We start from the raw sequence: 8970 nt of genomic DNA, 5'->3' as shown, positions 1-8970 counted from the left end.
CACCACTGGTGGCCAAATAGCTAGTGTGCAGCACTGCGGAGTACAATGCCACCTGGTGGCCAAATAGCTAGTGTGCAGCTCTGAGGAGTACAATGCCACCTTGTGGCCAAATAGCTAGTGTGCAGCACTGAGGAGTACAATGCCACCTGGTGGCCAAATAGCTAGTGAGCAGCACTGAGGAGTACAATGCCACCTGGTGGCCAAATAGCTAGTGTGCAGCACTGCAGAGTACAACACCACCTGGTGGCCAAATAGCTAGTGTGCAGCACTGCAAAGTACAACATCACCTGGTGGCCAAATAGCTAGTGTGCAGCACTGCAGAGTACAACATCACCTGGTGGCCAAATAGCTAGTGTGCAGCACTGCGGAGTACAACGCCACCTGGTGGCCAAATAGCTAGTGTGCAACACGGCGGAGTACAATGCCACCTGGTGGCCAAATAGCTAGTGTACAGCACTGCGCAGTATACAACGCACATGGTGGCCAAATAGCTAGTGTGCAACACTGTGGAGTACAACGCCACATGGTGGCCAAATAGCTAGTGTGCAGCACTGAGGAGTACAATGCCACCTGGTGGCCAAATAGCTAGTGTGTAGCACTACGGAGTACAACGCCACCTGGTGGCCAAATAGCTAGTGTGCAACACGGCGGAGTACAATGCCACCTGGTGGCCAAATAGCTAGTGTACAGCACTGCGCAGTATACAACGCCACATGGTGGCCAAATAGCTAGTGTGCAGTACTGAGGAGTACAATGCCACCTGGTGGCCAAATAGCTAGTGTGTAGCACTACGGAGTACAACGCTACCTGGTGGTCAAATAGCTAGTGTGCAACACTGCTGAGTACAATGCCACCTGGTGGCCAAATAGCTAGTGTGCAGCACTGCACAGTATACAATGACACCTTAAGGAAATAAATATATCACCAGTCCGCAATAATGCTATGCAGCAGGTCCGAAAAAGTGATGTGGGTTCAATCACGTTATAAACAGGTACAATATATGGGGTTCGGACCGCGCTTCTGGTCCAGGTCAGTATGCAAGTTCTTAATCCTTCCTACTTCCTCGTTTGCAGAGAGAGCCGAGGGCTGCAAATATCCCTCAAATAGATATCCTGCAACCAATGAAATTATAATAGTGTGAGTCCGTATGTAACAGTAACCTGCATTGCACTGGTTATACTCACACAATGCGAAAAAAACAGAGCGTGAATGTAATCTTTCCGCGGTAAGTTGTTCTTGTTCTGTCGGAACAGCCACGTTTCTATGCAATCTGGTTGGATCCCCACACGGTCTCAAATGGTGTATACCTCAGACAAATCTGTATTCCTCTTCTTCAGGTTCTGCAAATTTTCTGTGGACAAGAATGGCTTCTGCAATAGTGAAGCTCCGTATATATTTGTATAAAACTTTTTATTTGTCCGTACTTACAAGACAACTCTCTTAAAAGACAATTGTTAAAACGCATAAAATTCCCAGCGTCTGCTACTTCTGCCCGACCCGGGTTTCACTCCTAGAGCTTCGTCAGGGGCCCCTGAAATATTAAATCTGAAATCAACTTCTGTCTCTACTACCGTAACGGTTCCCAGTAAGCTTGGCCATGGTGCCACAAAGGACTGGATCAAGCAGAAACCCTGGTTTGATCTTGGTATACTAGGGTGGGACAATGTCCAGTAGAGGGCAGTATGGACTCATCTCGTCATGTAAGGTTCCTAGTTGCTGTAATACATTATGCTTGTCGAGTACAGGATATATCTCGTCTGTCACTTTTACATTGTGAGGATGTTTGAGGAATATTTTCAAAACTGACTTGAATATTGGATACAATTTTATAGTAAAATGATCTAGGCCCCACCCCTGAGTAGGTATCCACCAATCCCCAACCAGTTCTTGCAACTCTCTTTATTTGGTATCTTATTTGTTAAAACTGCAGTGCCACAGATTACACGGACTCCCCTTATCATACATGAAGGTTCCTAATGACTAGAGATCTGGGAGATGTTCTACAAACATTTTAGACTTTGGTTTCTTGGTAACAGACTTAATCTATAGATGTGAATTTATTTTAAGTTACATTCTATTGGTTCACATGGGTAAGGTACATGTGATATTTGTAGAGAGATAAAGTTGCTGCATGTATGATATTGATCCAAGCCATTGACCGGTATGGCTTTGTAGACCAGGCTGTTCTGAGAGCTTCATCTGCAGACTAGTTAGGTAGCTTCACATGAAGTTTGGTATGATATTTTTGTTGTCTGGGCTCTAATATTTCAAGAACATATAAGTGAACAATTTGGAATGTATTTTTATGAATAGTACTTGCAATCAGATAAACAGGCTGAGGTCAGGGCAGGCAGAGTATTTGAATTCCAGTGAACAGTCTGAAGTCAGTGCAGGCAGAAAAGGGTCAATATGAAGATTGAGTCAGGTCAGGCAGTGGAGGTTCAATATCCAGGAAATGGGCAGAAGTCAGTACATAAGCAGACAAATCTAATACAACACATCTTTGCAGGACACTATCAAACTAGGAACTGAGGAAGTGTCTTAAGTGCCCCAAGGTTGCCAGCCATTGGCTGGTTAAGACTAGGGTGTGTGCAAGTTAGCCCTTTAAGAGCAGGAGACAGCGGGAGGCTGAGTCAGAAAGCAGAACAGAGATACCCCTGCCAGCTGCACCTGCCGGGAAGATGTGGGAGGTGGGTCTGCGGGATGGGGGCCGGTGAACAGAGCAGCGTTAGCCTCAGGCCACCACAGTAACACAGTGTTACAGATTAACAGAATAGAAATTAAGAATCACCAACGCAATCTCTTATTTTTAAAATTTTATTTGCACCTAGAGCTAAACATATAGAATTAAATACGTAAGAGCATTACAGCAAAGCCCATATTATATGAACGTCTTCTGTAAATTATGGTGTGTCCTCTTTACTCTTCTGCTTTCTGGAATAAAAAGAAGACAAGTATTAACTCCAGTAGACACTGTATACAAAGGTGCTTCATAAAGTAACTGATGTTGATGAATCTCGTAGTTTCTACTGTCAATGCCATGCCTGATATTATCTGAACTTAGAAAAACCCAATCCCCTTAATTAATTAATGAAAAGATCTGTTCATTTGTGGAATCATAAATACAGTATTTAATCTTGTCTGTGAATCCCTGTTCCGTAAAGCTGCTGGCCATAGACGTGCAATGACTGTTGGTCAAAGCTTTCAATCTCAGCAGGACCAGGTGACCATCTGATGTACATGGCCATGACCCAACTCTCTCCAACAGTGGAAAATTGTGAAAGAATTATCGGTTAGTTGGATTTCAACATGTCAGACCACTTTGTTCTCAAGAGATATACTTCTCCACCTCAGGTATCTGGCAGCAGTTTATTCCAGTCTCGCCATTAAGAAAACATGCATGCTTGGCCAAGTCAAGTGTGTATATGTATAGGGGAGGTTTGAGAGGAACAGCTATCAGCCTAATGAGCATTTTGGCTTGAGATCTCTAATGCATATGGCCTGCCTAAAAGCTTGTTTGGGTGATAGCTATCTCTTCCGACCCCCAATACACATGGCTACTCAGCCCGGCTGAGCATGCATGTGTGTCCTGAAGAGAGAACACCTCTGGCAGAGGCTTATTGACCAACAACAAAAGGATCAAGTAGTTGTAATTCAACATGTCGGATCCATATCTCCCTGATATCTGCCGTAGGGCTGAAGGCCTTATCTGCAATATATATTTGGCCGGTCCTGCCAAAATTGGTGAGTTTGACCGACATTTGTCTAAAATGAAACAGAATTAATAACATGGGACAGGTCTTCAATGAACCCCATCACACTTAATTTAGTAATTCACACTGAGCACTCCCAAGGTTCTTCTAGACTGGACATGCTATTGGACACCACAATAAGTGTCATGTAGGTGTGATTCCATATAAACCTATTTATAGTCATAATACCCATATTAAAAGGGAGTTTTGAAACCCAAGACCTCACCTTGACAATGTCACGGCTCTTGGCTCTTAGTTTGTTGACCTGGGATTCTGCAATGTCAGCACGTTCCTCGGCCTCTTCCAGCTCATGTTGAGTCTTCCTGAATCTGGACAGATGGACGTTGGCCTGTTCCTCCTAAATAATTAGATACAGGATTAGTTATGAGAAATTCTCATATATTTGTGTTTCATCTAAAAGAAACCTTTTCAACAACAGTGGAGGTGATCTACTTACTACGTCTTCTGCTTGTCTCTTGTAAGCTTTGACTTTGATTTGCAACTTGTCAACTAAGTCCTGAAGCCTGAACACATTCTTCTTGTCCTCTTCAGACTGTAAAATGAAAAAAATACAATAAAATTAAAACTTGTTTTGGCTAATGACCCCTGTCTTCAATATAGAAGAGGGTTGATCATGCATTTCCCTTTCCAATGTCTGTCCACCCTGTATGAAATTCTACCCTTCTATAGAACCAATGGGCTCAGACATCCATATAATATGAGAACACTATCCAATTTTCTAGAGAAGTACATTCAGTTTGGGGGTATTTAAAAAAATGTCCCATGTGACCTCAGGAATCCCTTAAAATGCAAGAGCTTATTAAAAACGCTACAAACCTGGTAGGTCAGTTCCTTGACTCTTCTCTCAAATTTACGCACACCCTTCACAGCATCAGAACTCCTCTTCTGTTCTGCATCAAGCTCATTTTCAAGTTCACGTACCTGAAATTCATTATAATTATCATAAATGTATTGTAAAGGCATTTCTAGACCATAGATATCTCATAGAACTTGCTCGCATTTCACTTTCATCTTTACCTTTATTTTAACTATAACACCATTGACTCACCCTGGCCTCCAGTTTCTGAAGCTGCTTCTTGCCACCTTTCAGTGCCAGCTGCTCAGCTTCATCAAGGCGATGCTGAAGATCCTTTACTGACTGCTCAAGGTTCTTCTTCATCCTTTCAAGGTGAGAGCTGGTATCCTGTTCCTTCTTTAGCTCTTCAGCCATCATGGCAGCCTGACAAAGTTCAATGTGACAGAGAATTATTTAAGCACATTTTAGTTTATTTCAATTTCATCGTACAGTTGGGTATGAAAGCTTACATCTGTGATGGCCTTCTTAGCTTTTTCTTCTGCATTCCTGGATTCTTGGATAGACTCTTCCACCTCACTTTGCAGTTGAGAGAGATCAGCTTCCAGCTTCTTCTTAGTGTTTATATAGCTGGTGTTCTGGTAGAATAAAGGGCAATTTATTAGGCAATTCTTATTCTAACATAAAAGTTGCTTAAAATTTCTGAGACAGAATGAAATCTTTCTTACCTGGGAGTGGAGCAGCTGAACACGCTCAGTGACATCCAGGAGCTCATGTTCTGCCACTTTGCGTGCACGTTCTGTCTGTTCTAGGGCAGACCTCATCTCTTCAATTTCTACAGACATGAGATTATTCCTCCTTTCAGAAATCGCAATTTGTTCCTTCAAGTCTTCATTTCCTCTAATTGCATCGTCAAGATGCAGCTGGGCATCCTAAGTAAGAAATGATTCAGTAAGTTACCAAATGGGTCATCTTGTCTTAAATTCCAGCAGCATTCATCCTTAAATTTTATACCTTCAGTTGTCCCTGTACGTTCCTGAGTTGTTTCTGGGCCTCTGCGGCCTGGCGGTTGGCATGGCTTAATTGTATCTCCATCTCATTAAGATCTCCCTCCATCTTCTTCTTCAGTCTTCCGAGCCTCATTCCTGCTTTTGATCTCAGAATCCAAAGTGCCTCTGCATGGAGTCCAAGGCTCTCTGGCTGTTTCTCTTTATTTGCTCAATCTCTTCATCTTTTTCTGCAATCTTTCTATCAATTTCAGATTTGATTTGTGTCAGCTCAAGTTGTACTCGGAGAATCTTAGCTTCTTCATGCTCCAGTGATGCTTCAGCTTCTTCTAAGGATGACTGTAGCTCAGACTTCTCCTGCTCTATTGTTTTCTTGGCCTTTTCCAGTTCGTGGACAGTTTTTCCTGACTCTGCAATTTGTTCTGTCAGATCTGAGATCTCCTCTAAATAAGAAAATTATAATAATAATTATCCAATTATCTACTGCTTTGCATAATCTTTAAGATATTCATAAAATGGTTAAATATGATAACTATGAAGACCTGGTGGGTTCAGGTTTCATTAAAGCGATCTTGCTGATGTATGAAGACTTTAATGGGGGAAAAAAGTATGTAAATTAACTCCCCTTCAGAAAGAATAGACACCCATCCATTGACAGACTTTTGGGGGTTCTTGCCTCCTGTCAGTACAGATCAGGCTACTGGTTGTCTGGATGAGATACAAACCCATAAATTGTATTGATAAGGGCCAACCCTGAATCAGCAGTTTTCTTCTTTATGGAGGAGAGCTGATTTGCAATACCATTATTCTCATTCGCATGTTTGCTTACGTTGGAGGTTCTTGTTTTCTCTCTTCAGAGTCTCAAGCTGGTCTAATGCCTCTTCATATGAGTTCTTCATCTTGAAGACCTCAGTGCTAAGTGACCTAGACTCTTTCTGGGAAGACTCTAATTCAGCCTGAGCCTCCTCAAATTTTTGCTTCCATTCTGACAGCACCTGAATGTTGAAAACATGAATTAAAAAGGAGTCGCACAGCATGCTGCCTAATTTCAACCTGAAAACGACATGGTGGACAAACCTTGTCAAAGTTCTTCTGCTTTTTATCAAGGGCTGCACAGGCTGAATTTGACCGTTCTACATCCACCATCAGGTCCTCAACTTCACATTGAAGTCTTTGTTTGGTCTTCTCCAGAGAGGCACATTTTGAGTTCACAGCCTCAATCTGTTCCTCAGCTTCTTGGAGGCGTTGAGCAAGCTTTTTCCTGTCACACAAAGAAATCCACGACTAAGTGCATGAATAAATTACTTTTATTAAAAAAAAATATCAAATAGCATCTACAAAGTCATTTTGAATCCTCTGTCCACCTAGACCTGACAACAGATGTGTCACTAGGACCATAATAATCAATTATTTGTAAATTGGATATCAACTTTTTAGTATTGATTGTGGAACCTACTTGGCTTCTTCCAGTTCTTCTGTGCGCTGGATGGCATCTGTCTCATATTTTGTTCTCCATTGTGAAACCTCGCTGTTGGCCTTGGAGAGAGCACGTTGAAGTTCTCCTTTGGCTTCCTGTTCCTCTTCATATTGTTCCCTGAGTAGGTCACAATCATGGCGGGCAGATTGCAGACCGTGAGCCAGGGCATTCTTGGCCTTTGAGAAAATAACAAACAAATGTTGAAATGTAATTGAGTGATATAATTCAACCCAAGAAGGTCATGTTGCCTAAAGGAGACCCGTCATGATGAACTTGGTGTCTGCTCTATAATGTGCTGCCTGCAGCTCAGACACCACATTCAATGTGACAGGTTCTTGTTAAAAGTTCAGTGTACCTTTGTCTCCTCTTCCAGATGCCTCTTCAGCTCTTCAAGTTGCTGTGTGAAAGCTTGTTTCCCTCTGGTGAGCTGGGAAACTAATGATTCTTTCTCTTCAAGCTGGCGGCTGAATTCACCTTTGTGTATAAATAAACAGCAACACGATTGGTGCATGTGGTATTATATACAGTTATGTCCCCCTGTGCCACTGAGAACATTTAATTAAGGGCTCGTTCATTAAGGACATGCTAGCAAATCTCAAAAGGTTGCTATCGATATCACAACTAGGTGTCCATAGAGACATAGGGGGTCATTTATTATCCAGAAATATGCCTATATTAGGTGTATTTCTGGTGCAGATTGCTGTTATTTGCACCGCAGTCTGCAACTTTTCCACGCTCACACCAGGTCTAAAAAAAGTTGACGGGAAAGGGGATCGGCCGGCCGGTCCGTTTCATTTAATATTTTCTTCTCCTGTTTTAGGGTCCATTCACACGTCCGTATGAATGGGTCCGGATCCGTTCCGTAATTTTGTGGAATGGTGCGGACCCATTCATTTTCAATGGGGCCACAGAACGGAAGTGCGGATGCGGACAGCACAATGTGCTGTCCGCATCCGCACTAACGTTCCACAGCCCCGCAAAAAAATAGAGCATGTCCTACTTGTCCACAGACACGGACAAGTAAAGGCATTTCTACTGGGGTGCCGGCCATGTGTGGTCCGGTGTTTTTCAGATCTGCAATTTGCGGACCGCAAAACAGTTGCGGGCGTCTGAATGGACCCTTAGGCGTAGAAAATGGTCTAAATGTAAGATTGGTAGGAAACTGTCATTACATTTAGACTGGCACTGGATATGTTGAAGTTATAGCGCCTCATAACTTTGGCAGATCCTCCGGCAGCTTTATTAAGACTGGCGTCTAAAACACCAGTCTTAATAAATTACCCCCGTGGTATATAGAGACACATAGTTTAAATAATTCCCAACAGAATATAGAAGATTTGTGTTTTATTGTTTAAAGCGGGTCATCTCGAAACAATCACCTCGAAATCTGTTGAGCCAAGGGGAAAGGCAGACAAGGACACATCTGTATGTGAAGCTAAATAAGAAATATTAATAAGAATAAAGATTATTACCATTTTCAGTCTGAAGACGAGCTCTCTGCACATTTAGGTCATTGATTACTCTAAGATGCTCTTCTTCCTTGGTTTTAATCTCACTATATTGGTCCTCAAGGGTTCTGCACATTTTCTCATAGTTTGCCTGTAAAATAAAAGATATATTCAAGACTTCTTATTTAGGCAAACCTAAACAAAGGTTTTCCATCCTATGACCAAGGATACTAGGATTAGTAGTATCGCTGGAACATCCTTTAAATCATGCCATGGTCTTCACTTACTTTAGATTTGGAGACAGATTCCATGTTGCTGGCAAGGTCATCAATCTCCATCTTGAGTTCACTCTTCTCTTTTTCCAGTTTCTGTTTGACCCGTTGCAGATTATCAATTTGCTCCCCATACTCTGCTGTACTATCGGCATGCTTCTTTCGGAGAGCAGCGGCAGTGGCTTCATGTTGTAAAGTGG

The 8970-nt window shown here is 42.4% G+C and overlaps 1 pseudogene; it reads right to left on the bottom strand.

Moving 5' to 3' along the window:
* Positions 1-2801: 2801 nt before the first annotated feature.
* On the bottom strand, positions 2802-8964 carry LOC122941798 (annotated as a pseudogene).
* Between the last annotated feature and the right edge of the window lie 6 nt (positions 8965-8970).

This window comes from Bufo gargarizans, chromosome 6 (genome assembly GCF_014858855.1).
Source record: "Bufo gargarizans isolate SCDJY-AF-19 chromosome 6, ASM1485885v1, whole genome shotgun sequence".
Classification (NCBI taxonomy): domain Eukaryota; kingdom Metazoa; phylum Chordata; class Amphibia; order Anura; family Bufonidae; genus Bufo; species Bufo gargarizans.
This window is presented reverse-complemented; position numbering and strand designations above follow the sequence as displayed.